General features: G+C 46.9%; 1 protein-coding gene across 2 annotated transcripts in view; it reads right to left on the bottom strand.

The window, feature by feature from the left end:
• The window catches only part of MARS1 (methionyl-tRNA synthetase 1), a 413,330-nt gene that overhangs the window by 51,955 nt on the left and 335,346 nt on the right, over nucleotides 1–26,029 (bottom strand). The gene's annotated exons all lie outside the window — the stretch shown is intronic.

The following is a 26,029-nucleotide window of genomic DNA, read 5'->3' as shown; positions in this document are numbered from 1 at the left end:
AACTTTCTGGCATGAGTGGTTCCTTTGCGGTGTGAAATGGCTTGGAGACCTTTATAAGGATGGGCGATGGATGACAGGGAAAGAAATTCAAACCGCATTTAATATTTCAGTGGCACTGATTATAGGAAAATTAAGAAAGCTGTCGGTAGATTGAGGTGAAAGATGGATTGAACTTAGACCTGTTCAGGAAAACTCCGAAACCAGGAGAGAGGGTTTATAAGGCAGCCATGTATATGGAATGGTCGTGGCTGCATATAAAGGAAATAATTTATTGAAAGGAGAATGGAGCAGGGAAATTGGAAGCAAGATCGATGAGAGTGAATGTCTCAAATGTGTGAAAATGTTAAACTAGGCTCCTTGGAGTTAACGGAGAGATTGCGACAAATCAAGATCTTAAACCAGGTCTTTTTGACGCCAGCGAGATTTCAAGGGAGAGGCATGCGTGATCATTCGGATTGTTGGGCCTGTGTCCAAGAATCCGGAACGCTAGAACATATGTTATGGGATTGCACACGTGTTAGAGGATTTTGGTTAGAATTTGATAATATCTGTGAGAAGGTGATAGGTGAAAGACTGAAATATGATTTCACGACTATAATATTAGGTAGTGATTTGATGTTAGAAAAACTGAGAACTAGTAAGAAAAAAAATGGTGGGAAAAAAACATTCTCAGAGGTTGGTAGACACCAGAATATGTGGATATTGCAGTGTGGTTTACAGAGATGCATAACTTGGCAGAGATAGAAAGAGGTCTGTATCGTAGAGAAAAGAAAAATGCATTGTTTGAAAATATATAGCATAAATTCCTTACGTTGTACTGAATAATTGATTTCAAATGTGAACTTTGAGCTTTGGGGGGGAGCAATGGTTTTATTTTATTGCATTACCATATAGGATGTTTATAGTAAATGATTGTTTATTGTGTATCACTTTGTATATATTTTGAAATAAGACAAATTTCCAAAAAAAGAAATACAAATTTACAATATTTATGAAATGAGCAATATTTATGGTGAAGACGCTCATGTATTGTTTTAGAATGTTATAAATGTGTAAGGTTTGCAGTTCAAACCACTTCACAATCAAAATAAATACACACAAGGCCAATGGAACCTGTGCTTGTAGACATTGTCTGTCCGTAGCTTGTTCTGGTTGCAGATTGCTCAGGATGCATTTTTGTCTGTGTTCTGAATTGAAGGCGTCTGGGAAGGAGCCTGAATCAGTCAGCCAAGTAAGGTAATAGGGCAAAATGCTGTGTTGGTGCAAGATCATTCCAATTAGAGCCAGACTCTTGGTGAAGTTTTGAATTCAAACGGGAGCACAGTAAACAGATTGTCTTTATTTCCTACCACAAATCTTGGGAACTGGTGATGTACCCTGAGCTGCAGGTAATGTTGTTCCTGTGTCGCAATAATCAATCAAGATTATTGTGCTTAAGCCCCTTGGAGCCTAAGAATTGTACCTTGGGGGGGAAAGAAAGAAAGAAAGAAAGAAAGAAAGAAAGAAAGAAAGAAAGAAAGAAAGAAAGAAAGAAAGAAAGAAAGAAAGAAAGAAAGACATTTTGTTTGTTTGTTTTCAGGTGGAAAGGCAGACATTGTTGCCCCCATTACCCAGTCAAAGGCAATATAAAAGATAACTTCACCCATCAGGAGCATCACATTCATGATGGTTGGGCATCCTTCTGTTCCTCAATGGTGCTGCACAATTTCTGCAAGTCATACAGAAGGGCTTTGCTTCCATGGGTAGCACATGTGCTGAGTCCTGTGACGTGTGCACCCCTGCTTACGTTTTCTTCAAGCTACTATTCACTCACTTTCACTTCAGTCATATGGCCCTTGGTGAGGCTTACCAGCACCGAGTCCACATCCAGGTTTCTGGCCATAGTTGAATACTCTCCTCTCCTCCTCCCCTTTTATCCCAAATCTAGGCATGTCGATATATCATTTGTGAGAGGGGTGTAGAAATATCTATTTTTGCAATTTTCCCTCCATAGTTTCTATGTATGCATTTTTTTTAAACTGATCAGACTTTTTGAAGGGCAGTAAAGCCTTCAGCTTAATTTCCCTTTTGCTCCTTGTTATGGGGAACTGATCAGTCCTTCGGACTATCAGTAATGGTAAACCATGTTTACACTTTGAATTCTTGTACTTTTTAACAGTGCACACAGCATCCTCTACTTTTGGTATTACCCTAAGTAGCTGTTTGAAATAACATGCTTGGAAAAAGATTTGTGAACTTCGTGTCAGAATAAGAGAACACCCGAGTTTGATTGGTAATGAAAACCTTAGACTACCACGGTCCCAGCATTGCAATGAGACACACCAGATGGATTGCAAGAGAGACTTCAGATTTCTGGCAAATGACCAAGTTTAACAATCCGCAAAAGGGGAGTAACAGCGAGCTAGCCCTAAGGAGATTGGAAGCCAATATATCTAAACTTCAGTCTACAACTTTGGGCCTCAATAAGGATAATGAACTGGATGTATTTCTAGAACATGTAGCTAAATGTGATGTCAAAGAAATGCATGTTTCATGGATGTTCACTTTTGCCAGGATTGATATCCAAGAATTTCCAGTAGGTGTATATATTTATATATATGACAACAGATGTTATAATGAGAACAAACTTAGATATGTCCATTATAAAAAGGTACTATTGTTTCTTCCGAGTCACACATAGCAATGTATAGCTAGTAGCTTTCATTCGATACATTGATTGATATGAATTTATAAAATTATTCTGCACAATGCGTGACAGTTGCAGCTGCATTACACCGTTTACCAATGACATCTATGGATGATATAATTTGAACCAAGTTAGAGATCTCATTATTTTGGAAGGCACCATTGCTTTTTCAGATTCACAAACATTCTATTTAATAGTTATCAGCCTTGGTCTGATACATTGATTGATGGGAACAAAATGACGCAGCCGCATTATGTTCATCACAGACATCAAACGCTTAATGCAATGACATCACAGCCATTTCATATATTACATAAAATGGCGCCACGGATACACATGCGTAACACTAGGGATTGCTGTACAGGGCAGGATGTATCTACATACAGCTCTCTATGTAGTAATAAGTACTCTCTCCCCTCACTTATTCACGTAATCTTAAATCCAGTATTACTCAACATATGCATATGACTAAATAGTACAAATCTATGTGATCACTGTGCCACCCGTAAATGCACCATTGAAAATGTCAACGCCAATTATGGCACAGCCCACAGAAACTTAAGGGAAGTCTTTGTCTGCAAGTCCAAAAGAAAAGTCGGTCTGTGTCAAAACCTATGCTTGTCCTCACAACTACAGCAAAACATGATGTGGGAATCTTTTCAACAAAATAGAAGTGTTCAAAAGTAAAGATTAAGCTACTTTTAGTGTAGTTCTTCTTGGTCTCCCCGTTTCAAGTTCAACACAGTGCCAATAAACATTCAATTCAAATAGTGTTTGGTCAAGTTCTGAAATTACCTTCTCCAAGTTCAAATGCACCATTATTTACACAAAACGAAGGTTCGGGACTTCTCCTTCCCAAAGTTCAAACGTAGCACAGTTCACACAAAACAAAGGTTCTGGGATTCCCTTCCCCAAGACAGCAATCTCTGGTTGTTTGTCTCTCATGGTCTTTCCCCAAGACTTCAACTTAACAGTCACTTTGGCCCCTGGCCACCTGAGTCACTTTGGTTTCACTTGCTCAAAGTTCAAGAAGAAAACACTGGCTCTGTTTGACCCTCCTTCAGGTTTGCTTCACCAATTGTTTCACTGTCGTTACCGTTTCTTCACTGATGAGGGTTTCCTGGTCTAGGTGCAGGAAACCCTTACGGTCCACCCATCACAGGTCACGCAACCAGTAACCCTACATGTTAGGAAATGTCCTGGTCTAGGCGCAGTTGTCGGACCGCATGGTCCCCCTCATCACAGACTGCGCAACCATAAGTCTCCCCAAAGCTGCTGGGCCCCTTGTAGACTATTCTGCCTTGGGCTTTTGCTTTCCACATTTGTATTCCTTGTAATACCTTTTGATCCCAGTTCTTGGCTTGTAATATACTTGCGACTCTTTCTCACGCTTGCAGTTCTAACTGACAGCCTTTCTTGTCTTTGCACATATAATGCTCACCCCAATCCTCCCTATGCCTTTAATTCTGTTCATACTGCTATTTATTAGTAGTGCTGGTTGACTATTAAGGTGTACATTCGCCATTCAGCACACTGTAGTTCACTCAATTTGCAGCTTTCTTTCAGTTCGGCATTCATTATAGGTAGAATTTACTTGTATTCACTGAAAGAGCAACTTTCTTTCAGTTTGATATTCAATATGGGTAGCATTTGCTCAAATGCAGGGATCGTTACTTGTTTCAACGTTCCTTCGGAGCGCTTGTCTCCTCAGTATCTTCCGACACTTCACGGCATTCGTGGATCCTCCAAGCAGCTCTCTCTGAGCGAAAAAACACTTGCCAGTTTGCCAGGCACGTCTCCATACGCGCCCGATACCTCTGCTCTCTCCACACAAGGTCCGCACCTCGAGTGTGTTCTGCAGCTCCAGCTGCATCCGGTTTTGGGCAAGGACAGCTCCTCCCTCTCTCCTGCTACACAGCACCACCTGCTGCCCACTTTACAATCACCTTTTATACTCTGACGTTAACAGGCTGCAGGCGAAAAGGGTTACACTCAATTGCCTGATCTACTACTTGTATTAGTCTGTCATGGCTGATCTTCATTACTATATGCCTCCAGGTCACTTTTCTTTTCATCCCAGTACTAGTGTGGTGTTTGGCATAGGAAGTGTGTATTAAGAGTTGCCGCCTTCCTCTTCTTACTACTTGGTGGGAGATTATAGGGAAAAACGGGAAAGGACTGAAGAATGAGGAGGGGGGGTGGGCTTGGGTAGGTCGGTGTTAGTGAAGGTGGGTGGATACCATGTCTTGCGCTCAGGTACCCTCTCCTCTCCAATCCACAAAGACCCTCCAATCCGGTGACCTTCACTTGTCTACCCCCCCGGGTCAGGATCCAAAAGCGATGGCCCTTCCCTGGCCACCTGAGCAGAAGATCCCCGGGGAGTAGATGTGAGTGTACCTTCAGGTTTCTCACACCAGCTTGTGCCACAAGTCCTCCTCTGTGAATTTCAGCATCGAAGCACCAGCAGATCCTGTCATGGAGCAGCTTTCGTCAACAGTCACTGGAAGCACACAGTTCGTCACATGTGTGTGGAGACAGTCACTGGAACTCGCCTTTCTCCAACCTGTGAGGTGTCCAGAGGAGGTCTGCATCGGTGTTACTTGCATTTCTTCATCGCCAGAAGTTGCAACTTGAAGTTGCTCCCGACAGAAAGAATCCTTGAACCAGCCATTCCTGGGCATCACTCACTGCAACCAACGGCGGACGATCGAGCCCCCTGTCGCCCCAAGATGAGGTCTCCTGCATTCCATTCCACTCAACATTTGGTCCTCGAACTTGGGTACAGTAAACGTAAATGCAAGAACACCTTCACTTACCTCAATGAAAATGTTGAATAACTTCTCTGAACGATCACCAACACATGTGAATTGAAACTCACCTGCAGAGACTTCTTTCCGTGGAGGAACATTGTGGCTCTTGTGACTTTTGGGCCCAAGGCACCACTCTTCTTAGTGTTTGCACTGCTTATGTTAGGGAAGTAACTTGTGTCCTAGTTCCATCATAACTGCATTTAATGTATTTACTGGTTTGGTGAATACGTTACTTTTAATCCATTTATGAACCTATGGTGGAAGTATACGTTAGGGGGTTATGATACAGTCCAGTTTGGGACAAGACTTTAGAAAGCCCACCTTTAGTGAATAGGGTTACACCCCTTAGGTTTAACCTGAGCTACCCAAAGGTTTGGTAGCAATGGCTGAGCAGCCAGGCTTAGTCTTTCAGGAGTAGGATCAGCCTCCGAGTTCCATTGCGGGCTGTCGACGTTGCAGTTCTTCTAGGGAAGGCGCAAAATGCATTTAGTCTTGGGACTGGTTAGCCCCAACAGTCCAAGGGAGGAAGTTGTCCGCTTCGGGGCTTCCCTGCCACACAGAAGTTGCGGTCAGAACAGCAGCGGTGACTCAGACGGCTCTGGCGGTCACTGGAAGTCGCTGCAGATGTCCTTCGGATCTTCAGTTCCAGTGGTCAACTCAGAGTTGCTGCTCCAGGGACCTTGTCCTTTATGCAGGAAAACTGGCTGTGCCCACCAATCGCCAGACATGCTTTCATTCAAACTGGTGGAGGGTTGGGGGAGAGGGGTATGGGAGGGAGTGGCTGTTCAATGGGGACAGCCATTCTCCCAGCACAAACTGGTTCCAGGCAGGCACACTGCAGGACAAAGACTAGGGGAGTTCGGTCACCTATCCCACTTCCTGTCCTTTCAGGCACTCAGAGCGTGGGCAGACTTTCCAAGGGGTTTCTGCCAAAGACAAAGACCCATCCAAGACCTCCCCCACCTAGGCAGGTAGAAGGTGGCTCAAGTAAGACGTCATCTAGAACAGGCCTTAAAAAAAACAGCCACTGGCCACCAGGGGGCGCACGGATGGCAAGCCTCTCCGTGTGAGCTCCGCACAGAGGCCCCACAAAGTGGATTGAGCCCTCACCACGGGACCCCCCTGAACGAAAAACCGATTGAATTGGGTGTTCAAGGATACACAGAACGCCTTGAAAGAAAACCCAACATTAATCGGTCCCTGCTTCACCGAGATCTCGCCAGAAGACACCGCAAAGGGAAACTGCGCAACAGGCCTGCTGAGAGGCACACGCCGAACCTCAGCAATGAACCCCCTGTCCGACTGGAACAGGTACAGCCTACGATTAAACGCCCATCACTCAGGCTCCATAGAAATGCCCAAAAAGAAACAGCTACTGCCGACCTCTGTAAAGGCCGTTACAAGCCCGCACCCAGAGACCAAACAGAAGCGTGTTACGCACCCGGCTGTGACTTTCCGTCCTACCAGAGGTCCATCGCGGCAATACGTGCCTACGGAATCACCCCCCCCCCCCGTTTCGGAGAACTCCGCAGCCCGCTAAGGATTCACGGCCGGAGTGCTGACGGCCCTGGAGACCCCCTTTCCCCAGCCGAAGCCTCAGTGTCAAAGAACTTGTCTGGAGTGCTCCTCGTGGGTAGCAGATCTTCCTCCATACTACTGCGGGGGTCTACCCGCAGCTCCTCAAGTGACCCGAGGTGTGCGCCCGGGCTGGCTCCACCTCACGTGGTCCCGAGCACCGGCACGGAGGCGTCCGCGCCGTCTTTCGATGCGTGCCGCCCATCCCGGTACCTAATGGATAGTCACATCCCCTGGAGCTAAGAAGGCTCAGAGCCCTCCCTGAACTCGGGGACCCATCAAACCCCCATTGGACTGCCCAGGACCCTTTGTGCTCCGAAGCACAGTGACGCACTGGTGATTTGTCTGGACCCTGTTCCTGATAGAGATTGTTCCCAAGAGGACGCCATAACCCCCATGACGGCCTGGTCCGCCACAGACCCACTGCATGCACACAGCCTACCCTCTAAGGCCTAAGTACAAGTGCACGCTCACCTAAAGGCCAAAATATTTCATCCTACGCACCCAGCTGGCACACTGAAAATAAATGGTAGTAGTTAACCTGTGGTGGGGTGTACTGGCCCGCTAAGGAAGAAGATGAGAATTCTGGTCAGCGAAACCTTGGACTGTGCACCAAGTCGGTGCTTAACAACAACAGGGATCTACAGGACAATTGAGGTTCAGAGGGTTGGGCCCCCAGATCTTGGGGCGTGTGCCCTCCTCGGACGAGATTTGCCTCTTATTACTCCAACCAACTACAACTATACACCCCCATTGTGACAGCTGAACCTAATATAACACAGTAAGAGGTCCCTCGAAGTCCCCTATCAAGATCCTGGAATCAGTCGGGAGTCATCATGACATGAAATTGGGACCACAGACTCTGGGCTCATAAGACGCACCCCTGAAACTATGAGTAGAGAGTGCCAAGCTGAGTAGAAGAAACTAGTCTCGCAGCAGACTGCGCTCATAAGAGTGCCCGCAACAACACGGGTCACCGTCCATCTCCCTTCTCAACTTACTGCAGGCCCTAATCAGCGGTGACCAGGCCCATATCTATTGGTACAACAGCAGTTCTTTCACTTATGAACGCTAGGCAGAAATTGGCTAGATACAAGTTCTCCCAGGCTCCTAACACACCCCAGCCATCAAAGTGCATGGACATGGCCTCGAAAGGACCCAAGGCGGCCTCAACCAAAGCGGTCATCGCTAACCTGCTCACTGAAATGAGGAGTATGAGAGAGCGGACATTGGGAATAATAGCGACAAAATTACCAACAGAATCGACAAACTGGAGGAGAGGCTTGAAGAGGTCGAACACAAATCAAACCTCATTGAGCACGTTGGAAATGCAAATAGACTGACGTGTTGCAGAAGTCGAAAACAAAGAAGAGGAAATCCGCTTGAAAGTCGATTTGGAAAATAGAGTATGCCGCAATAACATATGTGTATTCGGCATTCCAGAGACGGAAGGAGAAACCGAGTCACACTTAAAGAAGACCCTACACGACATCCCGAAGTTACTCTTTAAAGATGACACGGTAGATGAACCCAAAATCGAATGGATCCACAGAGCTGGGGGAAAACCAGGCGGCCCAAGAATGGTACTAGCTCGGTTCCATAACTACGTAGAAAGAGCCCGAATTCTGGAGAAAGCCAGGCTCATTCCACAGATGACAATAGGGGAAGCGAATATCACCATCTTCCAAGATTTATCCTCCTTCACACTGGCACTGAGGAGAAAATGCCTACCGATCACCAAGCTACTTAAAGACAAGGCTATACGATATCGATGGGGCTACCCATTTTCACTCACGTTTCAATGGGAAGGCACAAAGACAAAATTAATTTCGGAGAGAGACATTTCCAACTGCATCGCGGACCTGTTGGGCCTTCAAGCAGAGAGGGCAGCCGTGGGTGACCAAAGGAATGAGGATAGAGAATGGCGTATCAGAGGCCCTCGCCGACAAAAAAAACAAGGCTCTAGAAAGTTCAGAAGAATGAACGCCTCCCCAGACATGGAACACTGATCCCCTCATCGACCCAGCCACTCTCCTTAGGGTGACTCATTTGAGGATAAGACTGGAGTAAAGCTACTATGAGGCGAAGGTGACCTTTGAAATGCAATCAATCACTGAAGAATAGCAGCAGATCTCGACCTAGAAAATGCCTGAACATGATATTCTACTTAGGGTTATGGTGCTTGTGGGCGACGGGAGGTATTTATCCTCCCACTTCAAAATGATAAATGTGGGGGCTCAAAGTTAAGATGTTTGTTACATAGCTAGGACCGCTTGTGCGGTTTACACTGGTGGTCCGACAGCGACTGGATGATGTCAACCCGGCTGGATCAGACGCCGCAAAGGGTGGGGGGTGGGAAGGGTTCAACACTGGGTCAACCCAGCATTAAGGGGAGGGGGGAGAGGAAGGGGTGGGGCAACGAGAAGAAGTTGGATCTCCATTTGCGCTGTCCCTAGTGCGTGTTGTGCGCACACTGACAATTGTCAGGTCCATCATGCCGCAATCTAGCAGCAAGGGAAAAGCAGCTAATTTATGGTTTCATGAAGCAACAGAGGCGCCAAAACAGGCACATTTGTCAATCAGACATCGAACACTCTTAATGTCGACCACACCTAACAACAATCAACTCTGCATATGCACACTCAACGTAAAGGGCCTAAACTCCCCCACAAAACGTTCCTTGGTAGCCAGAGAATTCAAAACGCTCTAACATTGATGTACTATTCCTCCAAGAAACGCTCTACCTGAAGGGTGAAGAAAGCGCGATTCCAGGTGGCGGCGTAGGCTTCTTCCTCTGGAGCTCGGGAATAACAAAAAAGGCGGGTATGGGGATCCTGGTCCGAATGACGATCCTGAGCACTTGAGTTGACACAGAGGGAAGGGCTGCACTGGTTGTAGGGACCATTCACGACACCTATCACCCCCGTCACAGTCTACGCTCCCAATCAAGGCCAAAAATGATTCCTCCACAAAACTACCGAAAAAGTGTTCAACATGGCACAAGGCCATACAGTCCTTGGAGACGACTAACACTTGGATGAACAGCTCCCTAGACAGACAAAGCAAAGCGGATGTATCCAATCCACCACAATCACATGAGGAAGCTGATATTAAACTGACCCTCTCTCTGTATGGCCTCACTGACAGGTGGCGTCACCTACACCCGGCAGAAAGTGGCTTCACCTTTCGCTCCATCCCACACGAGACTCTCACACGGATTGATTATTTATTCCTCTCTGAGAGCCTTCTACAAACAATCCAAACTGCAACCATACGCCCTACTGCCTGGTCAGACCACGACATGGTCATGGTCATGGTGGAGATACAGTGGGAGGGACACGCCCCCCGTAACACGAAGTGGAGATGCAATGAATCATTATGGCTAGATACGGTCTTTAGAGACGACCTTGAAAACGAAATCAAGCAATTCTTTATCTCCAATGATACGGGTGAGATCACAAAGACCTCGGTATGGGAGGCATCCAAAGCAACATGGAGGGGTATCCTCATTAAGGAGGGTGCCCGGAAGCAAAGGGAACGTACCGTGCTGGAGAAAAATATTACAGAGAAGTTGAATGCAACAGAAAAACGAGCACAATCGACCCCACATGAGAGATCGAAATATATCAACGAGGCCAAAAAACTAAGGGAGGAACTAAAAATACTCGAAGTGGGCAAAATAACTCAGACCCTCAATACCTGAAACAAAAATTCTATGAAAAAGGCGATAAGGCAGACGCTCTACTGGCGGCCAGACTCCGTGCACAGAGGACGGAGAGGTGGGTAGATGTGATAGAGAGGTTATTAGACGGTACGCTCCTGGATACAACAGAGTCCTCTCCTGAGGGCATACGAGAAGCATTTGCCTTCTTTTATGAAGACCTATACACTAGTGATCCACCTCCCCCACCAGGGACCATTCTAAATTACCTCCAGGACGTGAAAATCCTGAAGCTAACACGCATAGAAGCCGAATCCCTAGAAACAACAGTCAGGGAAGAAGTAGTAATGGATGCCATCAAGCGTTTAAAAACAGGAAAGGCTCCAGGGGACGATGGATTCACCCCTAGCTTCTATAAATCATTCTCTGCGTTCCTCGCCCCCTTCCTAGCGACCCTATTTAACAACATCTTCGAAAGAGGCCGGGCACCCCCATCCTTTGCACAGACCCTCCTCACAGTTATACCGAAGAAAGGCAGAGACCCGAAATATTGCGGATCATATCGACCCATATCGCTTCTTAATATAGATGCCAAAATATACGCAAGAGTTATAGCCGCCCGAATAGAAACCCACTTGCCACGATTAATACACCCAGACCAAGTAGGCTTTGTAATGGGGAGACAGGGGGCTGATACGATGAGAAAGACACTTCTTCTGATACATGAAGCGCAGGGAATGCAAGGTTATCCAACCCTTCTATCCCTTGATGCCGAAAAGGCCTTCGACAGGGTTGCCTGGGACTTCCTGGAAGAGGTACTTGTCAGGAGAGGACTAGGCCCAAAACTCCGCCTCGCCATAAAGGCACTATATACATGCCCGCAGACATCAGTGTCTGTGAATGGTGGCTACTCCAGATGGTTCCTATTGGAAAGAGGGACGAGGCAGGGCTGCCCACTATGCGCCATTTTATTTGTCCTATCCCTTGAACCACTAGCACAGAAACTGAGACTTGATGATAGGGTCAGAGGTATTAAGGTGGGGGACAAAGAATATAAATTGGGACTATACGCCGATGATATATATTTTTTAAAAAAAATGTCTTTGTTTTCCATTAACAACGTAAACATACATAACATACAAACATACAAACTGAACTGGCATTTTGGCAATCCCACGGATTCTGCTATGAGTTTGTTATCCTGGAGCTGTCCGACGACCGTGCTTCCTCAGCCTGCAGCCACTTATATGGGCTGCATCATTGTTGGTGCTCATATTGTCTATTATTCGGTCACTTGTGTCTCCCTGTCCTGGGTCCTCTGGTATCCCTGTACCTCCTCCGGGTCCTCTTCCTCGGTTTCCTCCCCTTCTTGTCCAAATAAGTCCTGCACTAGGGAGTTCCATGCCGCTATTTTTTGAGCCGTTTCCCCTTCCCCTCTCTGCCCTGCTCTGATCCACTCCGCAGTTTCCGCTAGTGTCCACTTCCGGAGGTCTGACCACCACGCCTCTACGGTCGGGCCTTCTCTAGATTTCCAAGACATGGCTATCCTTCTTTTCGCTAATATGCATATCAAGTCTTTCATTTTTGCTAGATGCGCTTTGTCTCTGCCTCCTCGTGGGAAGAGGCCCAGCAGGTACCATTCGGGGTGCTCCGCCTGTATCTGAAGGCCGCTCTTCGCTATTTTGGTCTTGATGCCTTCCCAGAAGGTTTGTACCACCATCCAAAACATGTGCACCATGTCTGCTCCATCAGCGTAGCATCGGGGGCACCCAGAGGGGTCACCTCTATGCATCACGTTCATCCTCTTGGGTGTGAGGTACGCTCTATGTGTTACGTACAGCTCTGCTCGTTTGAACCTTGCGTTCCTAGACACTGTCTTTGGATATCGCAGCACCCTGCTCCATTCCTGGTCTCCGAGTGGTTTGTGGAGTTCTTTTTCCCAGCGTTATTTTACATGCAACTCTTGTTCGGTGTGGGGTCTCAGCATCTGGTCGTAAAGTCTGGAGGTAGTATGGGTCCCCTCTGATATGTCGTACCACATGTCCAATGCTCCTGCTGTTTCCTCTTGGTCTTCCCATTCCGGCCATCTACTTTTAATCCTAAGGATTGATCTGTTATACAGGATGAATTGGCCTTCGTGTATGTCGTATTCAACCACCATCTCCTGGAAATCTGCCCATCTTCCCTCTCTTCTCATGTCCCCAATCTGCGCTACGCCTTTGGCTTCCCACTGAGTTCGGAACGTTGCTAACACATTAGTGTCCATGCCTATTAGGCCCGCCAGGGGGATTTGTGTTGAGCAGGGATCTTCCGTCCCCTGTAGTTTACATGCTCTATTCCAAAACCGCACTGCAAGGTTGAGTAGGTACAGTAGGGTCCTAAGCAGGGGTTTGTCCAGCCACAATATTTCCCTTAGATAATGTGTTTTCAGTGCCGGCTGGAAGTTGGTTGTATCGATTGTTTCTTCCTCCCCCAACCATTTGACCACGAATTGCAACTGCCCAGCCAGATAGTATTTGATGATATACTTCTACACCTTACCGATCCCATAGACTGTCCCATCAGCACTAGACATAATTAATGAATATGGGTAATTAGCGGGCCTCAAAATTAATACTGGGAAATCAAACCTGTTTCCAATTGCTAAAAGTAGAGATGGTGAAGTGGACAGGTTCACCCCCTTAGGAATGAAGGTGAGCCTCACAACACTCAAATATTTGGGCATCAACGTCACCCGGGAACCTGGTACGCTGTACCAAGCCAACTCCCCCCCCCTCTTTCATTAATATTGCAGAAAGATATGGAGAGATGGGCTAGACTCACGATCTCTTGGTTGGGCCGCTTAAACGCCATTAAAATGGTAATCCTCCCCAAAATTCTGTACTTGTTCCAGATGCTTCTCATCAAAATGCCCAAAGAGTATTTCACCTCCACCAGGAAATCACTGACGGCCTTCCTATGGCATAACAGAAAACCTAGGGTCTCCAGATCTCTTCTTCATCTTAACAAAGATAATGCAGGAGTGGGCCTCCCGGATCTAGAACTATATTACAAAGCAGCCCAATTACATATATTAATTCCGCACCTGAGACAGAGGACAGACCTCCAGTGGATAGCCCTGGACAACTTTCACCTCCGCCCATTTACTGTGGGAGAATGGCTATGGGTCCCTGGCCCCCAATTGAGGAATAGTATCAAAAATCACCATATCCTTGGAACCATATGGGCGATATGGAAACCACATAAAGATATGAAAGGGGTCACATCATGGCCCTCCCGGCTGGGACACCTCTGGGTGCCAGGGATCCGTGATGACATACCTGAACCGTTGAGCTATCAGTCATGGTACGAGGATGGGCTGGAAAGAGCCGGACAATTAAGGAGGAATAAAGTTTTCATAAAAATACAAGAACTTGAAGAAGCACTTGCCATAGGCCCACTGTCGGTGTTTCAATACTTAAAATTAAAAGGCGTTATGACACGAGAAATATGGAAGGGACAACTGCAGAGAGACCTTACCCCCTTTGAGAAAATTCTGGACACTTGCACTGGCTCCAGAGGCCTAATAAGCGCAATGTACACAGCACTGGTAGAAGTCAACACAGCCCCCTTGACCAATCTAAAAAATAGGTGGGAAACTGATATGGGAAGACACTTTTCAATGCAATCAAACATTTATACAGATGGCAATACGACCCGCTCAGACTTGCCAAAATGTACCAAGATGTGAGCCCTTACTGTTGGAGGGACTGCGGGCAGAGAGCAGACTATTGGCACATGTGGTGGGGATGCAGTGCGGTGCAAGCATACTGGGACGAAATCCTAAGCTGGATCAAAGAATTAGAGGGAGAGGAGAGAGAAAAATAAAACCCTTACTGGCATTGTTCGGCCTAATAGAAGATGAGGAGACAATCCTGAAGGCGCCCAAAATGGTATTAGGGCTATTGCTGGCTGCAAGGGCCTGCCTCGCGATGACCTGGAAAAGATCGACCCTCCCCACCAAGGCAGAATGGATAAGTGTCGCCCGCAATATTTTTAGAATGGACAATTTAACTGCTGCCCTTCACGGAGATCGCACTTCAATTGAAAATGAATCGTCTGAATTCCGTCCCAAATATATTACCTGTACAACTGTGTGCATAATGTGCCAAAATGATCAATAAGACAATTAATCAGCCGACTGTGCCTGTTAAAAGCTGCTTCCTGTTATATGAGCACCTCTGTTTGTTGACATCAAGGTTCCGATAAAGACTATAATGCGAAGTAACTGTACACTTTCCGCCTCGCCTACCGACATGCAGAATGAGAAGGAAAGAAAGACATTATGTCACATCCACATCTAGTTATATTATAATGATAATATGCACTCTTTCTTACTCTTTGCTTTGTACGTAATGTCTATGTTTTTTGTTGGAATTCTCTTGTAACTTGTAACTGTACCTAAATGTTACAGGAAAGGCGAGACAAGGGAGACCATGTTTCCTCTCAGCACTCTACTTAAGGTGGTTGTGCGGAATCTCGCAAAATAAAATGCATGTGGGATAAAACAGTGTCTCCTCTGCCCTGGTGACATGTTAACACAAGTCAAATAAAAAGTAAAGCTCAAGGAGCTCCCAGTAACACTGCACAAAAAGTGCTGCATGCTGCAATAATAAAATGCAGATGCCAGAAAATATGGAGGAAAGCATAACTCCATTATAAAGTACCAAAAAAGGATAAAAAGGTTCCCATAAAGAATAGGTGAGAGGGGAAAAAGGTTCCCACTTAGGAGAATCAGTCCAAAAATCGTATAGTCCAGCAAAAATGCCAGGGGACTCACAAAGTGGGGAGAATTTCACCCAAGAAGGAAAATCTACCTAACAGTATATATTTGTATAAGAGTATTGTGCGATATTACTACCCATTAGACACATTTTTCAGTGTGTCCAATGGCATATAATAAATAACTATTCTTTATACTTACTGTCCTGATTGAATTATTGTGGGCGATACTGTGTGGACTCATTGGGAATTCCGACCCCACACATACTGCTGAGAATAAGCCTGGACTGCTCTCCATAGCTAACTTGATTGTGTTTTGAGTAACCTCCCAGTGTTCCCTGTTCACTATAACTAGGGTGGCCTCCCATAATCTGTCCACCAAGCCAGATACTGGAAATCCATCTTAGCAGGGGGCTGGGAGAGGCTGGAGGGTTCACATTCCCTTTTTATCTTGTGTTTAACATAATAGATTAAGAGAAATACAATTTCAGCTCTTTTTGTAAGATGGAATCCATATCCTGTGAAAATGAAGTGGTGTTTGCTCTAGACATTTTCTGCTGGTGGTTTGCATTTTTCTCATGGTGCCATCAGGATTACTTTCTTCTTGGTGGGGGCAAGGTAAAGAGATTTGACCGACCGAATGGCGTGCAGTCACCTCATGCATGGGACTGATGGTGACTGATCAGACAGAATTCCTATTTTTGGGAATTCTAGGGCCACATTTTAGGACCCCTGAACGTTTTGCTTTTTCTCCCCTTTTTTCACAGTGGTTTGTGCTTTTTTGCCTCTCAAGCCTGGGCTTCTGGAATTCTACAGCTGCCTCCCATCTTGCACTGGGTCGAGCCTTTCAATAAAGCCATTCTGGGCCATTGACTGCCGATTCCCACCATTTACCGCCTGGATCTTCTGCGTGGCTGTGGGTCATTGCTGTCCCCTAGAAAGTGGCTGGGATACCAACACCCTATCTGTTCTGCAGCTTGTGATGTCCGAAGATGCCTCCATCGCTCATCACCATCATGGAACCATGTTCTGCTGAGCTGCCAACTTTCTTTCTCTGAGCTGCCGGGAGTCAACTTAACGTGTTCCCTTCACCTCCCAGAGTCTTCCACGCAGGGTTCTGCAGTACAGGCTTGAAGGTTTTTGCTTTCTTTGGTCATGAGGGTCATCACTGGCTCAGGGATAAAGTCCCCGGTCGCCATGTACTGTACACTGCACCTTAGAAAGAAGCCTCTACTTACTTGGGTTGTTTCATCGTGCTAGAGCTATTTTCACTGAAACTGCTGATGTGAGAGCTTACCTCTTGTTCCGGGGATGGATGATAATTAAAGATGCTCTCCCTCAGGGATCCCTCTGGTCCGGGGTTGAGATTCTTTGAAGGAGTGTGTTAGGACATTTTTTTTTTTTTTAACCCTTTACCGCCATAGGTTCTTATGGGACTCCCATTCTTTTTGCTTGTTTTGAACCCTGTCCTGACTTATGGTGATCAGTAAAGCCTTCTGCTTTACTTCCCTTGCCTGTTTGGCTAATGATTATGGGGAAACTGACTAGTCCCCAAGGCTGTCAGCACAGAGACTAAGGGGATCATTATGGGTTTGTCGGTGTGGGAAAAGTGCTGGTAAAATTCCAAGTAATTCTGGTACTTTTACTGCACCAGCAAAACAAAAGTTTGCCGGTGGTGGTCACTGATTTACCTCCAGCCAGGAGCTGGAGGTAAATCAGGCCCCCACCGGTAAATAAATGCCGGAATTAACGAATGGAATGGGGATTTACCACCCTTTCCGCTGCCTGTAATATCCCAGTAAAACCGGGCTATCAGGCGGCGGAAAATGATAGAGCAGTTTTCAAACTTGTAACGAGCCCCTATGTTTCTTTATTTATTATTTTTTAAATTCTTTTTATTTGCATTCAATTTAAACTTGAAGGAAACAATACAGAAAAGAAAGAAAATAAATGCACTGCAAGAACAAGCAGCAGTGTGCCACATTAAAGGCAGGGGGAGCCGGCAAACAGACAATTGTGCGATCTCAAAAGGTTAATTATTTGCATACTCCATAGTCTGTCCTAGCACTGGTCACACCAGCAGATCCATGATGTGTATGTCTGATGCCCTCCCCCAAAGACTTTTGTTCCTTTTAACGCACAGCTAAACTGGGCTCTGGGCCCCAACTTATAAACCGAAATTAACCAAAACAGTGCATTCTATATACCCCCACCCCAAAAACTTCTCGCCTCCTCCTGCCCCAATGTAGCCCCTCATCCTCCCTATGGCTCCCTTTATGTTATGTTGATTTATACTGCGCACTGCTACCATATGCATGGTCTCTAGGCGCTCATGTGGCTCTGAAAGAAAGGGGGGATTCGGGGGGGGGGGGGGGGTAAGAGGCATAGGATAGAAGTTGTGCTCTTCTGTTGACATTTGTAGAACCAGGAAAAATCATTGTCTGGGTGTGCCTGCTTTCTGAGTGTGCTTGGGTTGTGTGCACTGGGCTGCTTCTGTCTTGAGAGGTAACGTCCGATGTTTGAGTTGTTTGCGGTTTGTTCTTTTGGCAGAGGCATGTTTAGTGTCAACTAGCCCTTTAGGGCATGTGTGGTACGTATGTGGGAGGTATGTGTGAGAGGAGCATGGAGTGGTTAGTAATTAGTGGTTGTTTTAATGTAGGTTCCTGGGTTTATGCTGTCCCACGATTACCATGGCTCTGGGTGTGATTTATGGGATGCCCGTTTTTATGCTGGTCTTGGTGAATTGAATAGCCAGGTTTTCAGTCATTTTCTGAAGATAAGATGATCTTCGGTCGTTCTTATTGCCTTCGGCGTGGAGCAATTCGGCAGTTAATGCGTCTTTTTTACTGGAAATCAGTGCAGAATTCTCAAGGCTGGTGTGATGTGGTATTTTCCGTTTAGTTTCAGGAGTAGTCTTTAGGCAGTATTTTGGATGGGTTGAGTTTTTTGTGAGGCGTTCTGGCAATCCAAGGTAGAGGCTGTTTGCGTAGTCTATTCTCGATAATACTAGGGAGATGATTGCAAGACATCTGTGTGGGAAGGGGGGCAGGGGAGTATCCCTCTAACTAGTCGCATTAGTTAGAAGCCTTTCTTAGCTATTGCGTTGAGGTTCTAGTGACAGTCCGTTGTCCATGAGTATTCCTAGGTTTATCACAGAGGATGTCTCCAGGTTGGGTTCCCATGCAAGGTGGCCAGGTCTTGTGTGTGTGTTGCATTATCCTCTGCGGGTGAGATAATTATTTCTATTTTATTTGTATTTTGTGTGAGATTGTTGATTATGTGAGAAATCTGAGGCGTTTCCCCCGGTATTGTACGTTTTTATCGTACCTAAAAGTTTGCATGTACAAAAAGACCTAAAAATGCTACTACCAAAGGTTTGAACACCAAAAGTTCGAACCTTTGGTGGTAGCATTGTAGGCAAGTATATATATATATATATATAAAAAATAAAAAAAAAAAAAAGACTGCGGGGTGTCCCCCGCAAACCCTGCTCACTATACTTTACAATATAGTGAGCAGGTTTTGCGGGGGAAACCCCTGCAGCCCCCGTAAAAAAGGACCCTACGGCACCGCTTCCCGATCAAGGAAGTGAAAGGGAACTAGCGCCGCAGGGACTCAGCTTGAAGAAAAAGGTAAGTAGGGTATGTTTATGTTGTTGGTGGGGGTGTGTCGTGAGTGTGGGTAGTGGTATGGGTATGTAGGGATTGTGTACGTGTGTTCGCATGGGAAATGTGCAAACCTTTGGTGGTACGCACATTTCTCATGCGAACCTTCCGGCCACAGGAAAATCAGCCGCGGTCGGAGCACGTAGATCCGTTTCCCCCATGCTATTCCCGGGGATACCCGACTCAGTTGGCTATGGGAGGGCCAGCGCTCTTGGATCCTGACCCCGGGGGGCAGACAAGTGAGGGAGGATCACCTGGGAGAGGGACCCTTGGAGACGGTGGGAGGAACGCCCTTGGGCGAGACATGGTATCCCCCTGTTCCAATACATCCCTATCCAACATCCCCCTCAGTCATTATGGGATATTATGGCCCAAAACCTATTCACCTACAACAATACATCTGCCCCCTTCACCCTGACAAAAAAACGTATACAATTTCCCCTTAAACCCTAAGAAAAACTACAACTCCCCCTCCCCATTTTCAAACAAGACTAAGACCAAGAGGCAAAAGGGAACTAGGAGGATTACCCATAGGAACCAATGCACCAGGGATTCCTATGGGGAGTCGCCATTTTGTCCCAGAAATGAGGCCAGGCAAGGTCAGGCCTCCCTCTACAAAACATTCCCACTTGAAACATGTTAAGCCTCCCAGTCAGTATAAAAGGCGGAGCACACAGGCACACTGAGTGAGCTGGGGATGCTGGAGGGTGCACAGAGGCCAGGAGGAAGGAACAGAAGCTGGAGAAACCCTCGAGAGCCTGGAATGAGAAAGACTGCCTGAGCACTGAGCAATGAGCAATGGGGCGCTACAGAGTGGCAAGGGAGCTCGGACTCCAGGAAGCCAAACCACAGGCAGCTGGGGCTACCTGGCAGCACCCAAGCAAGAGCTCCTCCCCAGGGTCAGATACAGAGGCCCAAGCCTTGGAGGGGCAGGTGGCGAGACAGACCTAAAATTCATCCCAATAGAAAACCCTGCTGCTCCTAAAATCGCCAGAATGCTGCTAAGGGGAGCTGGCGAAGTAGGAGCGAAAGAGGAGTGATGCATTGTGGGACATGGAGTCCGAAATATAAAAAGTAGTGACATTTTGTTTGAAAAGCTGAGCAAGGTGGACCACGAGAAGGGGCAGATCTTCCGGGGCGAAGACGAACCCACTGTAGCCGAACGACCGATCGAGGGACTAGAGCGTAGGGTAGGGAAACCCTGAAGATCCCTGCAGGAGGTTGTTGCCTCCGGGAAAGCGTGATGGATATGTGGAGAAAGCCAAATCCCAGACAAGAAGAAACCTGCATTGTATTTCAAGGACACCGGCAACCCTCCAGGGTGAACGACAGTTGGGGAGGTGAGGCCAAGCCTATGGTATTAACCTTGACTCGTGAATTAAAGCCGCAAAGGCAAGAAAGGAATGCACACAGTCGGTGAGTTAGCGAAAGACATGTAAGGCTGGTGTGTGTCAAGGAAAGATTGAAGCGGCAACAGTGTATCTTACAATTGAAGGTTGCACACATGCTGATGAAAGAAAGCAAACCAGTATTGAACTTTAAGTTACCGATAACTGTGAAGCCAGTGATGCAGAATAGCGGAGTGGTCCTGTGAAAGGAAGTAGCCACTCGAAAGTCTCAGCAAAATGCTTAACGACTTGCTATATAGTGAACAAACTCTGAAATGTGCAATGGTCAAGATTAACCCCGACGAAAGCGGAAGTTGAAAGGTGGTTGCTTAAAGAGGAAGATTTTGTGGTCTGGAACTACCAAGACCAAGAGACACTGGGGCAAATGACACAGGAAGGCTGAAGTGAAAGTCGAAGTGGTCCTGCAGAGGTTTATGGTAAAAGCCTTGTACATTTGAAAGTCTTCGACATCGACAGTGAAAGGTCTGAGCCTGACCAAAAGCGTGAAAAAAGTTAGGGGAAGGGATCCCCTAACAAATGAATAAAGCGTGGGGAAGGGAACCCCTGCAAGTGCTGTGATTGTGAGGTCCAATCCCTGCTGAGGGAGATCTATGTGAACTATTGATGGCTTGAGAGGACAGAGTCCAACAGAGGGCGACCTACGTGAACTTTTGTTGAACTGTGAAAGATCTTTTAGAACATTAGATTAAGTGACTAACATGGAAGGCCAAGTGGGCCTCGACCCATGTTTTGAACCGCCTTTTATTGATACCCTGAGCCAGAGTGTGTCATCCTGTTAACAGGGGCTGTCTTACTCCGTGCTGTCCAACGTTGGGAGGAGAGTCGACTCAGCCATCTTGATCGTTTGTTATAACACTGACTTTCCTTTGCAGGCACATTCTCCATTACACACCTTTTGTACAAGAGATAGGGCAGGCATTAGGTATTTTTAGTATAGGCCATTGTGATTGACATAAATTGACTAGGACTGTTTTCTTTACCATTTGATGGTATAGACTACTCCCATCATAGCTATAGGGCAACATAGGAATTTTTCCAAACCCCAAGAATCTAATAAAGGTTTTGAAACTTGTATCTCTTGTGTCAGTGTCATACTTGTGATATCATGCTTCTTACAATTGTCATTCAGGTATAAATGTCCCTGAGGCATTTGTTGAGAGTTGTTTGGGTCTTGAAGATGAGTTGGGCATCATCTGCATAGTTGTGGGCAGCCAGTCCATGGGTTTTAATGAGTTTCATTAGGCGGGACATGTAGATGTTGAATAGTAGTGGGGAGAGGCGGGATCCTTGTGGTACGCCACAGGTGATGTTTTTGGTGTTGGATGTTAATGGCAGTATGTTCTTTGCGTTCAGTTGGTGAGGAAGGATTTTAGCCATTTTAGAGCAGAGTCATTTATGCTGCATCCCTCCAGTCTTCGGACTAGTGAAGTGTAGTGTGTCCAATTGTATTGACGGCAGCTGATATGCCTAGGAGCATGAGGGCTGATCTGGTGCTGTTGTCTGGGTTTATTTTTAGGTCGTCCCATATGGATATAAATGCTGATTATGTTCCTCTCATGAGTCTGAAGCGGACTTGGGCGTTGTCAAGTGTTTCCTTGCTTTCTACATGATTGAGTAGTATTTTGTAGATGTGGTTCCCCAGTAGTTTTGCTGGGTATGGTAAGATCGATATAGGTCAGTAGTTGGTGGGGTCCTCTGATTTCCCGTTTTTGTTTTGCAAGATGGGCTCGATGCATGCCGATTTGAACATTTTGGGTACTATTCCTGTGTTTAGGGATAGGTTAATTAGTCGCCGGAAGTATGATGCTAGTGTTCTGTGGTTTAGGATTTCTTTAAAGATGCCTGGTGGGCATGGGTCACTGGGGGATACGGTGAGGTGGTGTCTTTAACTAGTTTGTTGAAGGTTTCTTCGTTTGCAGGCTCAAATCGGTCAAGTGTTGCAGTGGTTGTTGGTGCTCTGGTTTCTAGTAGTTCCGGGTTTGTGTTTATCAGTGCGCTGCTTATGTTGATGGTCTGCTGAATTGTTTCTATTTTTGTTCTTAGGTTGTTTGTGATGTCACATAGCGCTTGAGATGGTACAACACATTTGTTGCACAATGTTTTTTTTTTTATTTCCTTCATGATTTTGAACAGTTTTGTAGATTTGTTGCCTATTGGATTCTAGAGGTGTAGTATGCTTTCTTTGCTTTTAGAACTGATGTGTACATTCCGAGTGGCCATCGTAATTTATTTTTGTCTGATTGGAAAAACGAGGAGGAACACATTTTTGCAGTGGCTTTGAAGAGTTTTGCAGATGCTCGTTGGTCTAGGCTGGGCCTCTGATCCAGGTGTCCAGTTTTTTTCTGCCAAGTTCGAGTCATTCTGTTTATTTGGGAGGGGTTTGGTTGATTCCATTAGCCCTGTTAGGGTTTCCAGGTCAAGATTCTTCCAGTTGGTTTTGTTAGTAGCATGCAATGTTGCAACTCCGGGATCTGTCAGGCCGCCGCAAGTTGCCAGTGCAGATTTCAGCAGCCGCAGGTACCAGTGAAGCTGTCCAAGCGCCCTGTGTGTTGGGTGTAAGGGATGTTCCAGTTGCCACAAAAGGTATTCAGCAGTACATTTCAGCGGTATTGTAGAAGCTGCAAGGAGTATTCTGCTTACCTGCCTGGGTGCCAGCTGGGGCTATCTGTGTATTACAGTACTTCAGTAAGACAGCAGGCTGAGTGTGGTTGACACCACTTGCAAAGTTGCTGCAATTGTCAGGTCGGAGCAGCAATGTCTGTCCGGTAGAGTTGGCCGGAGCCCTTCAGGGAAGTTGGCGGGAGCCGGGGCTGTGATTTAGGATCAGATAGCTCATTACGCATCGGGTGGGCCTCGCTCTGTACGCTGCAGTTGCTTTAGGTGGTGAGGGTGTAGGGAATATTGCACCGCCAGGGATGCATTTTGAGGTTGATGCCACAAGGACACTGGTTGATCTTTGCTCTGGGCACAAGCAGCAGACGAGTGGTTGTGTGGATGTGTGGATGTTAGATGGGGGAGGCTCCAAAGGTGAGGCGCAGGGGTATTATATTTTTTGATCTGTGCCTACTGCACTAGACACCCCTACGCTGCTTATTCTGTATTGCTGTTTCGGGTAGCCTATAACAGCGGAGGGCCGAGTGCAGCGCACTCCGCTAGGCAATCAGTCTGTGCATGTTCCCCTTGTCTGTGAGGGTCCAACACCCAGGAGTCAAGAGAGAAGTTGGGGCCAGAGGTTGCCAGGGAGGATGGAGTAGCACAGTCCACTGGCAGGCCTGCGGCTGCCGGGGAACGAGGGGGGTGTGGCGCCCAGTCCAGATTTAGCAGCCTGGTGCACCAGCTGCACCGTCCACGTCAGTTCAGGTGGGCACCAGGATCATGGCCTGGATGTGGGGGAGCCAGTTGAGGGGGTATAGGGGGGTGGGTTAAGAACCAGGGGGGGTGCGTTCTAGTAGAACGTATTCTCTGGAATGCGACCACTGTTCAGGGTATTATGCTGACCGTTTGAATGTATTGCAGCTCAGCGTTGGATTCAGAGGTTGCGTGATAACTGATGTGCACTTCAAAGCATCATATTGTATGTGTTCCCCTGCTCGCGTAGATGCAGCAACCAGAAGCACAGCACATAATGGGGGCCAGAATCTGCCTGGGGAGGGGGGGGCGTGTTCCAGCACAGGTGTAACTGCTTGCCACCCAGGCAGCTCAGGTCCATAGGCGACCAGCTGCAATTCTGAGAGGATCTGGGGCAGTGGCGCAAGCAAGGTCCAGCTCCCAGCAGTATGTGGGCCTGTTGCTCCGCTATATGGCACTGTGGATACTAAGGCCCCAGATACGGCTGCGTCGGCCGTGGGTTGTGGCGCTGGGACCACCATCACCAATCCGCCACAGGAGGCTCAAGGCTCAGATGTCTGGTTCAGGTGGCGATGTCTCCAGGCTGCGGAGATGGGTTGCAGCTGCGGCGTGGCCTGGCGCCGGGGCAGGGCTCGCTAGGTCGGTCGCTTGGTGGCCAAACTGACCTGGATGCACCCTTAAAGGGGACACTTGATGGGCTCCCAATTGCAGCGGTGTGGATCCCAGGCCAGCCTCCTCTTCGCGCCCACTTGTTCTGATAGGCTTGCACCGCAAGGAGGAGGAGTGCATGGCCAACGGAGCACTGCAGGGCTAATATTGCTTCAGAAAGCGCCCTGGGATCGGGGCACGTTGAAACCAAGAGGATTCAGTACTGCATGCTGTCTGCAACGTAGGCGCATCGGACTCACTGCATAACGCACCCTGTGAACAAGGTTTTGAGGCGCGTATCGATCCCTGGCACCATAGCTCCTCTAACAGACAACCACCTTAGTCATGCACAACCCCCCCCCCCCACACCCAAAAGGTTTTCTAAGCCAGACTTGCACCTGCAGGATATTAATAAAAGGAGAAATCTGTGGTTGTGATAGTAGGGAATCTGTTAGAAACAAAAAAAAGGATTGAGGATTGCCTGTGACTGATATTACAATGTTTCCAACCTGTGGCCTCAGAAATCAAACTGTTGACCTCAGCAGGCTATGCTTTTTACACCATTGGCACTGCGAGTGTGAAGAAATCATAAAATAACTGCCTGCATTTAGCCCTTGATTCGCCACAATTTATCTTAAATGCAGAAAGGAGGTGTATGCCCCAATCTTATCACGGGGAACATAAGGCCAAGAATATGACATGCGTGTCCTTAACACTGGAGGGGTTAAGGAAATTCTTGGTAGTGAACCTTTAGTGCCGTTATTGACTGTAACTCTCCCCTTTGGAGTGAGGCGAGCAGTCAACCAACGAAAATGGGGAAACTGCAGAAGAGCTACCACTAGTTCAAGGTGGGCTTCTGGAGCCATCCATTAAAAGATATATCTCAGAACAATCTCCATTGTGTGCATATTGTAGAGTCCCACAGAGAAGAGCTCCCAAGTGGTTAAAGTGAGGGGGACAAGGGGAGAGAAATCCTACTTTGGTCGCAGAGAATGTGGCAAAACTGGGTACCACACTCGATCAAAGGTCACCTTTTCCCATGTGGTGGACTGCAACGGATTAACAGTTAACATGTACAGAGAGCATCTTCCATACACAATGAGATAGGCCTGCAATTTAATATTCACATCAACTTAAAATGCAAAGATACAAGATTTTTAGGATTAGGCACAGATCGGTTTCCTGCATGCACTCCTTTCTTTAATCTCAGACTCTGGCATGAACAAGCAACAGAAGAAACGTGAAAAAAGATGTGGCTCCACCTTCCAAAGCACTTACATTCTCGGCTCACACCCTCATACTGAGGGTAGCAACATAGTACAAAAACAAAGCATAGTGACTTTCTTCTCCCCCGCCTCCAGTGTCACAGGATTTACACTTTACATTGCTACATCTGTACACTCATGCTACGGAATGTGGAATCCATGCAGTTGCTTACCAGATACCCAAGACTCGATCGTGGCAAC

This window comes from Ambystoma mexicanum, chromosome 3q (genome assembly GCF_040938575.1).
Source record: "Ambystoma mexicanum isolate Mex_15411 chromosome 3q, UKY_AmexF1_1, whole genome shotgun sequence".
NCBI lineage: Eukaryota > Metazoa > Chordata > Amphibia > Caudata > Ambystomatidae > Ambystoma > Ambystoma mexicanum.
The sequence above is the reverse complement of the archived record's forward strand: the minus strand, read 5'-3'. Positions and strand labels throughout refer to the sequence as shown.